At 39.1% G+C, this 15,743-nt stretch overlaps 1 protein-coding gene and 2 pseudogenes across 3 annotated transcripts in view; 1 reads left to right on the top strand and 2 right to left on the bottom strand.

Moving 5' to 3' along the window:
* Positions 1-15,743, bottom strand: part of WWC2 (WW and C2 domain containing 2) — a 210,090-nt gene that overhangs the window by 81,218 nt on the left and 113,129 nt on the right. The gene's annotated exons all lie outside the window — the stretch shown is intronic.
* On the top strand, positions 5,380-6,191 carry LOC105242211 (annotated as a pseudogene).
* LOC105242122 lies at positions 9,176-10,047 on the bottom strand (annotated as a pseudogene).

The raw sequence follows: 15,743 nt of genomic DNA, 5'->3' as shown, positions 1-15,743 counted from the left end.
TTAAAGAAATTGAGAAATCAGCTCCAGATAGATAAGGGATCAATAATAAAACATTTTTTTGACTTTACTAAAGAATAGAGGAAAACAGAACCCCACATGCTGTTGGAACCATTTGTGATAACTAATAAATGGATTCTGTCATCAGAAACAAGATGACTGAATACAATGTATATATTTTTTAAAAACTCAAACTTTAACAACAATAAGAAGAAAATTAAGCAAAAGCCACTGGAAAAAAATTATAAGAAATATTTATGAAATACACTAGCTGAAGATACCCATAATAAAAATATAGAAGGTCAATGCTAGATCCCCCCAAGTAATTAAAAAATAAGCCAATAAGTTGCCATATGACCCAGCAATTCCACTTACCAAGGAAAAATGAAAACATATGTCCACATAAACACTTGTGCAGGAATGTTCATATTATTCACAGTAGCCAAGAAGCAGAAATAATCAAAATAAACACCAACTAATGAGTGAAGAGATGAAATGTGGTATGTCTGTACAATGTAACATCATTCCACAGTAAAAAGGAATGAAGTCCTGATACCTGCTACCATATGGATGAACCTTGAAAACACTGTGCTAAGTGTAAGAAGCCAATCACAAAGACCACATATTATAGGATTCCATTTATACGAAATGTCCAGAATGGTCAAATCTAGAGACTGAAAATAAATTAGTTGTTGCTTGGGGCTTGTGGGCTGAGAGACGTGTGGGGAATGGGTAGGAACTGCTAGTGAGTACAGAGTTTCTTTTGGGGGAGACAAAAATATTCTAAAATTAGATAGTGATCATGAGTATACAACTATGAGTACACTGACACCCAGTGATTGTACATTTTAAATATAGGTAAATTGTATGGCATATGAATTATTTCTCAATAAAGCTGTTAAATAAAAAGAAATAAATAAACCAGCAAATGGAAATAGAAAAGGTAGACCATCACATATGTACATGCATACACACAGAAAAGAAATCACCTCCTAACAAAGATAACACTGAAAACCCTGGTTCCATTATATATCGATTAAACTAGCAGAAAATAAATGCAAATCATTAGAACTTGATCAAGTGGCTGCCTCTTTCAGATTAACACCCCCAGTCTTTCCCGTGGTCTACAAGGCTCACAAGTTCCGTCTTCACGCCATTGCCTGGAATCAATACTCTCACCTCTTCTCCCACCAGTGAAGATCCCAGAACTTCTCTGATATCAGGATCTTCACATCGACCCACCTAACTTAACTTCTTCACCACCTCTGCCAGCTGTTCCTTTTCAAGACTTTCCTTGAACAACGCCAGGGTTAGGGGAATCAAACCCCTGCACAGTCGAAAGTCAGCATTTAACTTTTGACTCCCCCCCCCCCCAAATAGCCTACTGTTGACTGGAGGCCTTACAAATACCGTAAACAGCCAATCAGCAGATGTTCTGTATAGGTATTCTACAGCTGTGTTTTTACAGTAAAGTAAGCTAGAGAAAAGAAACTGTTACTTAGAAAATCGTAAGGTAGAGAAAATACATTTACGGTACTGTACTATATTTATCAAAAACACCCCCCAAAACAACCAATGTATATGTGAACCTGGGTAGTTCAAGCCCGTGGTGCTCAAGGGTCAACTGTAAATGGAGGCATGCAATCAGTAGACTTTCAAGGCTAGCTTCTTTTCCTTATCACATTGCTCTTAAAATTGATCCATTTTGTGAGTATCAGTAGCTTGTTTTCATGGATAAACCACAATTTATTGATCCATGCATTCACAGATAGACGTTTAGGTGATTTCCAGGCTTGGGCTAGTAAGCATAAAGATCCTGTGAGTATCTCCACTCAAGTCTTTTTTTTTCCCCAAAGATTTTATTTATTTATTTAATTGAGAGAAAAAGAGAAAGAGCACAAGCAGGGGGAGTGGCAGAGGGAGGAACAGACTCCCCACTGAGCCGGGAGCCAGATGTGGGGCTTGATCCCAGGATCCCAGGATCATGACCCGAGCTGAAGGCAGATGCCCAACCAACTGAGCCACCCAGGCTCCCCCTACACTCAAGTCTTTATGTGGGTGTATATATATATATATATATATACATGCTTTCATTTCTTTGGGTACATACCTACATGTAGGACTGCTGGGTAGCAGTTTAAGTGTATGTTTAACTTGATAAGAAACCACTAAGCGGTTTTCCAAAGTGGTTGTACTACTTGGCATTCTGCAGGAATGTGTGAGGGTTCCACCTTCCAATGACCCCGCCCGCCCAGCACTGTTTAGCTGCATCTCATAAATTTTTACCTATTTCCATTTTCATTTAGTTCAAAATGTTAAAAATATTATCTGCTTACTTCTCTGACCAATGAATTATTAGGAAATAGACTAATAACTTCCAAGTATTTGGAAGTTTTTCCAGATAGGTCTGTTTTTGAGGTTTTGTTAAATTCCACTATAATCATGCTCCATTTGATTTCAGTCCCCTTAAAGGTACTGAGACTTCTGTTCATTGCTTCAAGTAAGTTCTCCTTGGGGAAACATGCCTACATTTGGAAATAATATTGTTTTGCTGTTTTTAGATGGTGTGTTCTACAAATGTTAATTAGATCAGGTTCGTTGATGATATTGTTCAAAACTTCAACAACTGTGCTGATTTTCTGTCTGAATATTCCATTAATTATTGAGAGGAGTAGTGATCTATCCAACTCTAACTGTGACTTTGTCATTGTCCTTTCAGTTTTATTGGTCTCACTTCAGGCATCAGCAGCTCTGGTTCTGTGTGTATACACCATCAGGGTTATGTGCATACATCTTTATGTCCGTTGATGAACTTATTTGTTAGTATAAAACCCCTGGTAAAAAAATCCTTGTTCTAAAGTTCACTTTTATATTAATATGGCAACTGCAACTTTCTTTGCATTTGTATTTTCACAGTAGACCTTCTGGATCTTCACATTTAAAATAGCTCTGTGGCAGCCATCATAAAGTTGGGTCTTAGTTCAACCGTTCTGATAATTTCTGCCTTTTAACTGGAGCACGTACACGATTTATATGTGGTGTAATTATTGGTATAGTTGGGTTTAAATTTACTGTCTTTATATTTGTCTTCCGTCACGTATATTCTTTTATCCTGTCCACCTCTCTTCCTGCCTCCTTTTGGATTAGCTACATTTTTTATGATTCCATTTTATCTCCATTATTTAGTAATACCTCTAATATCTCTATATTTTCTCAGTGGTTTCTCAGGGCAGAGATCAGTAAATGACAGCTTGTGGGTCAAAGACACCTTGTGGCCAAATTTTTTATGGCTTATGAGTTAAGAGTGGTTTTCATGTTTTTAATAATTTTCAAAAAAACTAAAGAAAAATCTACGGCACAGACTGTTTTCCACAGTGGTTGTACCATTTTCCATCCCCACCAGCAATGCATAAGAGTTCCAATTTCTCCACATTCTCACCAATACTTGTTATTTTCCCCCTTTAAAAACAAAAACAAAAACTTCCTAATGGGTATGAGGTGATATCTCATTGTGGCTTTGATTTGCATTTCCCTAATGACTAGTGATGTCTGTCATCTCTTCATATGCTTATGGAACATTTGCATATCTTCTTTGGAGAAATGTGTGTTAAAGTGCCTTGCCCATTTTTGAAGTGGGTTGTTTTTTGCTTTCAGTTTTGAAAGATATTTTCATTAGGTATAGCCATCTAGGTTGACATTTTTTTGTTCGGTACTCTTAAGATCTCAGTCCACTGCCTTGTAGGTTGCACAGTTTCTGATGAGAAGTCTGTTGTAACAATCTTTGTTCCACTGTATGTAATTGTCTAATCTCTATGGTTGCTTTAAGATTTTTTTTTAATCACTGATTTTCAGCAATTTAATTATGATATGCCTTGGTGTGATCTCTGCTTTTAGTCTGCTCTGGAATGTCCTCCTGCACCTATGGATTTAGTTTTAATTTCTTCAAATACTGTTCGTGATGTCTTCCTCCTTGCTCTTTTGTGGTGACTCTAACATATATATTAGATCATTTAATACTTTGCTAGAGGACACTGATGCACTATTAAATTTTTCTCAGGCTTTTTTCATCTGTGTAATTCATTTTGGACAGTTACTATTCCTATGTCTTCAAATTCACTGATCTTCTTAGTCAGCATATAGGTTGTTCTCAACCAGTGTATTTTAAATTTCTGATATTATACATTTAATCTGTAAAACTTACATTTTGATCTTTTTTATATCTTTCTCTCCTCATCATGTTCGACTGCTAATTAAATAATAGCTGTCACTTCTTGTTTTTGTTACCAGTCATATTTTCTTGCTTCTTTGAATGCTTGGCAATTTTTAACAGCTTTATTGATGTATAGCTGGCATATAATAAAATGAGTATGCTTTAATTATACACTTTGATAAGGGCTGCCGTATGTATATACCCACAAAACCATCAACATAATCAAGATAAAGAATATACCCATCATTCCCCTGAAAGCTTCCTCATGCCCCTTCCTTCTGCCTCTCCTCCCTACTCTCTTTCCTGAACGTGCATGGAAATTTTTGACTAGATGTTGGCCGTTGTGAATTTTACATCGTTGGTGCTGAATTTTGATGCATTCTTTTAAAGAGTGCTGGACCTTCTTCTAGCCCACAGTTAAATTGTTTTAAATAAATGTGATCCATTCAAGGTTTGTTTATAATTTTGCTTACAGCAGTTCCAGAGCAGCCTTTAGCCTTAGACTAACATGGTCCCACTACTGAGGTCTCTCTACTGCCCCATAACTTATGAGGTCTCTATTCTGGCTCGTAGATGGAAACGCTTCCTAGTCCTATGAGCTCTGAGAATTGTTTGTCCTACTGCTTTCTTTCCTCTTCCTTGTCATATTTTATACCATGTTTGCTCAGCCAAAATCTGAGGAGATTGCATTAGTAATCTCCAGAGCTTTCTCTTGTTCCCTCTCTCTCTGTAGCTCCCTCCTCTCCAGGGTTCCCACAAATTACAGGCACTTCCACTTCACTGAACTTTATTCTCCTGGCTCTCCAGTTCAGGCACACAAGTAGACCATGTCTGCGTCCTTGTCCCCGCGCTGCAGATGGTGTGATCTCGCAGCTTAACTCCTCTGTTTCCCTTTGGTAAGAGATTCCAGTGTTCAACTGCCTGCTACCCAACGTCTGAAAGCAGTTGTTTTATAGATTTTGTCCTGTTCTTTAACTGTCTGCTGTTGGAAGACAATTCCTATAGCAGATAACCCTTCCTGGACTGCAACAAGCCATTTCAAGCTTTTAAAAAGATATTTGTGTGATTCCGATAGCCTGCATTTTAGGCAAAATCTCTCCTTGTTGGACCTTTTTCATCAGTCTGCCTTTTTTTCTCTTTAAAGGCACAACATCTAAATCTGGGATCCAACTGGGGACTTCGTGGATGGCAGTTTCTACAGCGTCAAAACATTCCTCCTGCTGCTGGCACTTAAGGTTCGCTATCCAGACTGCATCACCTTGATCTGGAGCAACCATGAAAGCCACCAGATCACCCAGGTCTATGGCTTCTACGACGAGTGTCTGAGTAAATATGGCTCAGTAACCATGTGGCGCTACTGCACTGAGATCTTTGATTACCTCAGCCTGTCGGCCATCATTGATGGCAAGATCTTCTGCATGCACGGGGGTCTCTCCCCATCTATCTACACCTTGGATCAGATCCAGACGATTGATGGAAAGCAAGAGGTGCCCCACGATGGGCCCATGTGTGACGTGCTCTGGTCTTACCGTGAAGACACAACAGGCTGGGGCGTGAGCCCCCATGAAGCTGGCTACCTGTTCAGCAGAGACACAGTGACCCAGTTCAACGCAGCCAACGACAGTGATATGATCTGCCGTGCCCACCAACTGGTGATGGAAGGTTGCCAGTGTCACCTCAATGAGACTGCTCACTGTGTGGTCGGCACCCAACTATTGCTACTGCTGTGGGAATATGGCAACCATCTTGGAGCTGGATGAGCATCTCCAGAAAGATGTCATCATCTTCACGGCTGCTCCCTAAGAGACCCAGGGCATCCCCTCTAAGAAGCCGGTTACTTTCTGTGATCCCTCCAGCCCCTGCCCCTCCGGCCTTTCTGGCCCTTGGACTACTGTGACTCTGCCCTCTTTTCCAGACGGTGGCTGGGCATCGGGGGACTGTCTCAGCTCTGCTCTCCCCTCCAGAGAGGGCACTACAAGGGTGAGAACTTTCTCTGGAGAGGCTCAGAGTCTCAGCTCCATGCTCCTCTCCTTTCTCCCTACTTGTACCATGGAGTTTCCAATAATTTTTTGGTTTTTTTCCTTTTTTTTGTTTGTTTTTAGATAAAAAATTTTGAGAGGAAAAAAAGAAAAATTCCAATAAAAGGAGAAAAATGGGGGGGAAAAAGGGTATGCCATTCCAGATCTTGAAGGAGCTCTCTCAGATTCTGGTTCTCTGACAAAGTAGAAGCTGATAGTACTATGTTTACCACCCTCAACTCTAGAAATGAACGTGCACATGAAAATGCTGAAGATTACAAAATACATTCAGTCTAGCTACTTTTTTTTTTTTACTACTTCATTGTTATGGCCTCACAAGACCGATTCTTTCAAAATGTAATGCGAACACTTTAGGTCAATGAATTTGTTGTGTATGTATCAAGGAAAAGTATCAGAATATAAGTATTGGCTTGAATGTACTCATTATAATATCTTTATCACATATAGTTCCACAAAGCTTAATTCCCATGGCCTTTCAAAAATGAGAGAAAGAGTTTTTTACACTTTACAGAATCATTTAAAATTGATCATTTGAGGGGCGCCTGGGTGGCACAGCGGTTGGGCGTCTGCCTTCGGCTCAGGGCGTGATCCCGGCGTTATGGGATCGAGCCCCACATCAGGCTCCTCCGCTAGGAGCCTGCTTCTTCCTCTCCCACTCCCCCTGCTTGTGTTCCCTCTCTCGCTGGCTGTCTCTATCTCTGTCAAATAAATAAATAAAATCTTAAAAAAAAAAATTGATCATTTGAGGGATGCCTGGGTGGCTCAGTTGGTTAAGTGTCTGCCTTCAGCTCAGGTCATGATCCCAGGGTCCTGGGATCGAGTCCTGCACTGGGCTCTTTGATCAGCGGGAAGCCTGCTTCTCCCTCTGCCTCTGCCTGCTGCTCCCCCTCCCCTGCTTGTGCTCTCTCTGTCTCTTTCTCTCTGACAAATAAATAAAATCTTTAAAAAAAAATAAAATTGACCATTTGTGAATTACTATTTTCCTGTCTGCTTTAGACTGTATATTTTCCCAAAAGAAGTTAATTTTATAAATTAATTTTATAAATTGCCATCAGCATTATGGCTATAAGAACATTTATGAATGAAGATGGAGAAGACTGAAAATCATGGCCAGAGAAACTGATATGGTAGTTTATCTAGGCAAGGAGAAACTAAACATCTCCTCCCCAACAACACAGTGTCAATGAAGGATTTCTCTTCAAGTACGTATTATTAGCTTGCAGGAAGGTCCCCTTCAAAATTAGAAAAGGAGACCAAAATCATTAGAGAGAAAGAAAGACAGAAAATATTATGAAATCAATAAATGTGATTAAGTGTTAAAGAGTCACTTTACTCAGGGTCTGAATATGGTTTTTTAAAAAAGCACTTCTGTGCCGCGAATTTTAATTATTTCAAGTTACTAGTGCATCATAATGGAGACCAACCCTAGTTCTTGCACTAAATAGAGTCCTTCTCTCCTTTTCTCTTTCAGTCTTGCTCTCTCTCTCTCTCTTTTTTTAAGTGAGTATGAATCAAGTCACACCATTTTTCATTTCACTCAAGATTCAGGAAGACTGGTGTACCATTTCCTAACCCAATACCAACTACAATAGAAATTCATTTCTGAACATCCTAAAGGAATAAGAGCTTATCTAACACACAGTTTGGTGCTGTGGGTTAGTACTGCTCTATCTCCTTCGGCATGCCAAAATCAGGTAAGTCACAGATGGACGAACTTAGGACAGAAGCTAAATTTCAAACGTAGTGTGAGTATAAGGACACCTCTCATGTCAAGTCAAGAGACGAGCCTTAACGGCAGCCATTTACATTCTCAGACAGCACAGTTCTTTTCATTTGAAGCACATTGCTAGGATTTTTGTGTTAGTTACATCATTGGTTATAGTGTCATAATTTGATGTGCACATAAGTTAACTCTATTCACTGTGACAAACTAAACCTTAATTGAACTGCCATTCCTCTAAATCTATGCACAGGATTGCAAATAGGTGAGATTACAGTTGACTTTTCCAAGTCTATCACCATTGCTAAAAATAATTCAAAGTGAATTCATATTAACAATGTGCGAGTAAATATATTTGAGAACAAAGATAGTACATTGTTATTAATAGCAGTGCTCACCAACCAGCCATGTACTTGGAGTAGAGTACAAATAATTTAACCAAAGGGGCCTTATTATTTTTCTTTTTTTTTTTTTTTACAAAATTAAAAGTTGGATCACAGCATAGGTTACGGTGCTCAATAAATTTCTCAAATGCATTTGTATTTCTAAGGATTTTCTTTTATACTTCCAACATTTTATTTCACTTTTGTAAACAATAGTAATAATTTAAAATTCACCAACCATTTTCTCCACCAAATCTCACCTGTATGTAATTTGGAGTATAAATTTTTAAAAAAATTTTTATGTTTAAATTTTATTTTACAATTATTATTACTTTGAATTCCATGTAGTTAACATACAGTGTTGTATTACTTTCAGGTGTACATATAGTGATCCAACAGTTCCATATACTACTCAGCGCTCATCAAGATAAGTGGATTCTTAATCCCCGGTCACCTATTTCACCCCTCCCCACAATGACTCCCCTCCAGTAACCTTCAGTTTGTTCTCTGTAGTTAAGACTCAGTTTTATTGTTTGTCTCCTTTTTTTCTTTGTTTCTTTCTTAAATTCCACCTATAAGTGAAATATGGTATTTGTCTTTGTCTGAATGGCTCATTTTGCTTAGCATAATGCCCTGTAGATCCATCCATGTTGTTCAAATGGCAAGATTTGTTCATTTTAATGGCTAAATAATACTCCATTACACACACACACACACACACACACACACACACACACGCACACACAACATCTTCTTCATCCATTCATTATTGATGGCTACTTGGGCTTCTTCCATAGATTAGCTATTGTAAATAGTGCTGCAGTAAAATAGGGGTACATATATCTCTTCAAATTATTGTTTTCATACTCTTTGGATATATATCCAGTTCCTGGGTTGTAGGGTAGATATTCACTCATTCATTCAATCATTTATAGCTTTGAGGCCGCTTTTTATAAAAAGCTGGCACACATGTACATAAACAACAACCTAAAATTCATCACACACTTACTTCAGTTTTTAGCTTGACCTTCTGGTAAGTCTTTAGATTCACTAATTTTGGCTGCTATGTAAGGAGACCCTCCCCTGTCTGGGTGATTAAAAGCATAATTCATTGATGAGCATCTCTTATTTTTCCTTTATTGGCAGTAGGGCTTACGGTTAGTATTAATGCTGCTTCTCATTTTGCCATTTTAGATTCAAACCCACCTCTGTCCTAGCTGCCACTGAAAGCAGACTTTGGGAGACATTGAAAAACTTATTTTACTTGAGGCTCCATATGTTTCATGGCTTGCAAAACATCACAGCCTGCAAATCCCTCAGCGGCAAAGGTCAGTCCAACTGCTACCACTGCACTGGCCAGGGCTCTGGCTCAGCTCCCCAGCCTCCGCCGAGAGCGCGGTTCATTCCAGCCCAAGGGCCGCAGCCGCCGATTCCACACCTCTACCAGGCAGAGAGGCAGCCACCACCAGCAGGCACAGAACCTATTTTTCATTTTTTGAGGAGCCTCATACTGTCTTTCCCAGCGGCTGCTCCAGTTTGCATGCCCACCACATCGTCACCAACACTGGTTTCTCGAGTTTTTGATTTCAGCCATTCTGACAGGTGTGAGGTGCTATCTCGCTGTAGTTTGATTTGCATTTCCCTGAGGATCAGTGACGCCGAGCATCTTTTCATATATCTGTTGGCCATCTGCATGTCTTTGGAAAAATGTTTGTTCATGTCTTCTGCCCATTTTTAAATTGGTTTGTTTGGTTTTTAGTGTTGACTTGTAGAAGTTCTTTTTTTTTTTTTTAAGATTCATTTCAGAGAGAGAGAGAGATTATGCATGCATGTAAGGGAGAAGGAGAGGGAAAGAAGCAGACTCCCTGCTGAACATGGGGCCCGACATGGGGCTTGATCTCATGACCCCGAGGTTACAACCTGAGTCAAAATCAAGAGCGGGATGCTCAACCGAGCTACCCAGGTGCTGGGAGTTGTATAAATTCTTTATATATTTTGGACTAACTCTTTATCAGATATGTCATTTGCAAATATCTTCTCCCATTCAGTAGGTTGTCTTTTAGTTTCATTTGCTGTTTCCTTTGCTGTGCAGAAGCTTTTCATTTTGAAGAAGTCCCAATGTTTATTTTTGCTTTTGTTTCCCTTGCTCCAGGAGACATATCTAAAAAAAAGTTACTACGGCTGATGTCATAGAGGTTATTGCTTATGTTCTCTTCTAGGGTTTTTATGGTTTCAAGTCTCACACCCATATCTAATTCATTTTGAGTTTATTTTTGTGTACGCTGTAAGAAAGTGGTCCAGTTTTCCCGACATCACTTGTTGAAGAGACTGTCTTTTTCCCTTTGCATATTCTTGCCTCGTTTGTTGTAGATTAATTGATCACATAATTGTGGGTTTATTTCTGAGCTTTCTATTCTGTTCCATTGATCCATGTGCCTATTTTTGTGCCAGTACCATACTGTTTTGATTACGACAACTTTGTAATATAACTTGAAGTCTGGAATCACGACTAGAATTGAATTAAATGTGTAGATTACTTTGGGTAGGATAGACATTTTAATGATATTTGTTCTTCCAGTCTATGAGCATGGAATGTCTTTCCATTTCTTTGTTTCATCTTCAATTTATTTCATCAATGTTTTATAGTTTTCAGAATACAGGTCTTTCACCTATTTGGTTAAGTTTATTCCCAGGTATTTTATTTTTTTGGGTGTAATGGTAAATGGGATTGATTCCTTAATTTCTCTTTCTGCTGCTTCATTATTAGTGTACAGAAATGCAACAGATTTCTGTATATTGATTTTGTATCCTGAGACCTTACTGATTTCCCTTATGAGTTCTAGCAGTTTCTTGGTGAAGTCTTTAGGGTTTTCTATATGTAGTATTACGTGATCTGCAAATAGTTAAAGTCTGACTTCTTCCTTATAAGTTGGATGACTTTTATTTCTTTTTGTTGTCTAATTGCTGTGGCTGGGACTTCCAGTACTATGGTGAATAAAAGTGGTGAGAATAGACACCCATGTCTTGTTCCTGACGTTAGGCGAAAGCTCTCAGTTTTTCACCATTAAGTATGATGTTAGGTATGGGTTTTCCATATATGGCCTTTAATGTGTTGAGGTATGTTTCCTCTAAACCCACTTTGTTGAGAGTTTTTATCATGAATGTTTGTATGGAGTATGAATTTTTTAAAATATCAGCTGAATTTAAGTTTTAGTTTGTATGAGAATTCCACTCCATTCCCTACCCCAAGAAGGCTATGGTCTAAGTATCTATTATGAATAAATGAAATAGGTTTTTCCCCAATTTACTGAGAAATAATGGACTTCACTGTAAAAATAATAAATTTTACAGTAAAAAGTTTTTACATTCCTCTTCCTAAGAAATATTTTCTCATGCAATTAAATACCACCTCTAAAAGTTATGAGTATGTTGGGGCGCCTGGGTGGCACAGCGGTTAAGCATCTGCCTTCGACTTAGGGCGTGATCCCGGCGTTCTGGGATCGAGCCCCACATCAGGCTCTTCTGCTGTGAGCCTGCTTCTTCCTCTCCCACTCCCCCTGCTTGTGTTCCCTCTCTCGCTGGCTGTCTCTCTCTCTGTCAAATAAATAAATAAAATCTTTAAAAAAAAAAAGTTATGAGTATGTTAATAAAAAGCATTAGCTTATTTATTTTACCATTTCAAAAATGAGAAATAAGCTGCCAAGAAGTACTATTATCCCATTTGACCAAGGGGGGAAAGAAAACCTAATTATCACCGATACCTATGATCACACTATAAAACAGATGTTTTAGACAGATAAATACCCAGTTCCTCAAGCTAGCTCTGACTCAGTAAAACAAATGACAGACATCTACTAATACTGTTATATCAAAATAATGAAGATGAAGTTAGATTTGGCTATGCCTGAAAAATTGTTAGTGACCAAAAACGCAGGTAGGTACTCGAGACACCAAAGCAATGAAGAGTTATTATATCTGGGCCTTAATTCATGAAAAGGACTAGACAACACAGGGGTTTCGACAGGGTAGGCAAGCCAAGAAAGGCCAGATTATCAAAATCTATGAGATTCTGCCAAGTTACCCATCCACTTTCGAATGGCTGGGGCGTTCTGAAAGCATGACCTGGCCAAAATGGGCACCACCAGCAGAGCAAACACACCATCTGTGCCAGTGTTCAAACCACGATGACAGCAACATAGCCCACAAGGGCCAATTTGCTATGGGCGCACTTTTAAAAACGTTGGCGAGGATGTGGAGAAAGGGGATCCCTCCTACATTGTTGGTGGGAATGCAAGTTGGTACAACCACTCTGGAAAACAGTGTAGGTCCCTTAAAAAGTTAAAGATTGAACTACCCTATGACCCAGCCATTGCACTACTGGGTGCTTACCCCAAAGATACAGACGTAGTGAAGAGAAGGGCCATATGCACCCCAATGTTCATAGCAGCTTTGTCCACAATAGCTAAATCGTGGAAGGAGCCGAGATGCCCTTCAACAGATAACTGGATTAAGAAGTTGTGTCCATACATACAATGGAATATTACTCAGCTATCAAAAAGAACGATTTCTCAACATTTGCTGCAACATGGACGGCACTGGAGGAGATAATGCTAAGTGAAATAAGTCAAGCAGAGAAAGACAATTATACGATTTCTCTCATCTATGGAACATAAGAACTAGGAAGATTGGTAGGGGAAGAAGGGGATAAAGAAAGGGGGGGTAATCAGAAGGGGGAATAAAGCATGAGAGACTATGGACTCTGAGAAACAAACTGAGGGCTTCAGAGGGGAGGGGGGTGGGGGAATGGGATAGGCTGGTGATGGGTAGGTAAGGAGGGCACGTATTGCATGGTGCACTGGGTGTTATACGCAACTAATAAATCATCAAACTTTACATCAAAAAAAAAAAAAAGGCATTTACCCTGATGGGAAGTGTTAAAGAAGCACCTACTCACTAGTGAAAGAGATGAAGCGAGTGTCACCCCTGATCCTCCGTGACAGCCAGCTCTGAATGTCTTACAACCTCCTCTGGAAGGAAGCACCTTCTTGTGGTCTCACAGTGATGAAATATATATATGAAATACAGGCTTCTGATAGTAAGAGTACATCAAACCTGGTGTAAAACAAGCTTTATCTAAGAGATTCTGCTGCATTAGGAGACAGGTCCAGGGAATGTGAATTGGGATCTCCTGGGATCCCCTGACTGGAACGGGGCTTCATTTCCTTCTAAATGGTTATCTGCAGGAGATACCCTATATGCTTCTGTTTTTAAATCTCTTCTTTAGTTTTCATCTTTCCTAGAAGGAAAAATAGAAGGCTATTCCTATTGTGGTTATTCCATTTACAACGTGTTTTACAAAGATAAGAACTGTGAAAAACTGTTAAAATTTCAAAGGGCAATAATAATACAGAATAATGTCCCGAGAAGTGCATAGTTCCAGTTAGTACTAAAGTTTACGAAGAGTTAAGTTTTAACAAAATATCCTCATTTCCTTTTTTTAAATCACAGAAATATACAGACTGAGGTACAACAACAAGGCGTCCGACAAGCTGTCCCATGATATTCTTAAGAAGTGTACAGAGAAATACGGGTGGACTGACAGAGTAATTATATCAGTGATACACTGGAAGGATATTCCCGGTAGAATGACACAGAGCATTTCTAATAACGTTTTCACAAATTAAACCAAGAAATCCAAACTGAAGAGAGGTTTAGCTTCCAAAAGTACAAACTTTTCTCATGCTCTTCCTCTGAGAACAAACAGAGAAGTTGGGAGAAAGAAAACAAAACAAAACGTCTATAGGAAGACACTGGAGAACTACTACAGCAGCAAGAACTTGTGTTAAAAACCCAAAAGGTAAGGAAAGCCCATAGTCAGGATCCAGACTTAGTGTTGTTTTTCCTTTGGAGGCATTTGAGGGTACAACAGAGAAGCTGACAAGTCGGGAGAACATAGTGACTGAAGCCAGAGGTACAGGGAGGGAGCTAGCTACTGGCAGTCCCACAGAGCTGAGAGGTTCAGGGGAGAGATTTGGAGTTTGGCTTCCATCGAGCAGGAAGAGCTCTCATAAAATATCCCCCAAAGTCCAGGTGGGATTTTGAAGAGCTCTGCCCTAAGAGAAAGGATGAAGTGGAAAGAGACCCATTCTTTGAAAAGGAATGAAGCTCAGATTTCAGATAGCTTGAACCATAACCGAATTACAATTACCTGCCCCTGGCCTTACTGCCCATAAGAAGCAACACTAAATCCTCTCTGAAGGATGACAAGATCATCCCACACTTCAAATTATCCTTATACTTCTTCATACATAATGTGTGGCTCTTAATAGAAAGTAAGCAGCTATAAGAAGCTTGACCAAATAGTGACCAAAAGTCATGAGGAAAAAAACAGACCAAATCAAAGAATCCAACAGGTAGGAGGTCTAGACACTGCATTAGTAAAGACATGGAATTTAAAAGTGACTGATTATTTTGTTCAAAAAATTACATATCCATGTGCAGAATTTGGGCAAGTAAGTAGAGATAAAAAATAATCCAATAGAAATTTTAGAACTGAGAAATACACAGTGGGGAACTGAGCTGAAATCAGTTTAAAAAAAAGAAAAAAAAAGAAAAGAAAATCCTCTACTGTTCAAAAATTAATACCCTTACATGAGAAATCATAAAGAGTTAGAAAATATTTTGAACTAATAGTAAAAATACAAAATTCAAAACCCATGGGATGAAGGCTAAAGCTGTGTAGAAAGTCGTGTAGGCTTTAAGGGCAGTTATCAGGAAGTCAGAGCCCCGAAGCTCTCTGTCAGCCTCTGCTAACGTTGAAGTGTGTCTGTTTTCTGACACGGCGATTCTATTCCTGGTTTCAAATAAACAAAAACGTGTGCCAATGGGCACCAAAAGCTATGTACCACAGAAATGTATATTAAGACATATTTTTTAATGACCAGAAATTGGAAGAACCTCTAATGTACATCAACAGTAGAAGAGATAAAGAATTTATGGTACATACACAAAAGTGGAATGCTTGCTGCAGTAAAGGCTAACATGGATGAATCTCGAAGTGTTGTTCAAAAGAAGCCATGAAATAATACATACGGCAGCATTCCAGTTTTACAAAATTCAAAGGAAGCAAGTAAGAAATTCACCTACAGTGTTGCTGAGGTCAGTGTTACCTTTAGGGAAAAGGGCTGTGACGATGCAGGGTCTCAGGGGGGCCTCTGGAGTCATGGTAAGAATCTATTTCATGATCGAGATACTGGCTGCATGAATGTATTTACTTGACAAACAGTCTTTACAACTCCAAAAATCAAGGATAAGGAAGCTCTAGTCTTAGCAGCAGTGTGGTCCAAAAGAGTTAGGGTAAAGATCAGGAAACTATCCATGAGGAAGTGTGAAGA

The sequence above is a fragment of the Ailuropoda melanoleuca genome, chromosome 18 (genome assembly GCF_002007445.2).
Source record: "Ailuropoda melanoleuca isolate Jingjing chromosome 18, ASM200744v2, whole genome shotgun sequence".
Taxonomy (NCBI): domain Eukaryota; kingdom Metazoa; phylum Chordata; class Mammalia; order Carnivora; family Ursidae; genus Ailuropoda; species Ailuropoda melanoleuca.
This window is presented reverse-complemented; position numbering and strand designations above follow the sequence as displayed.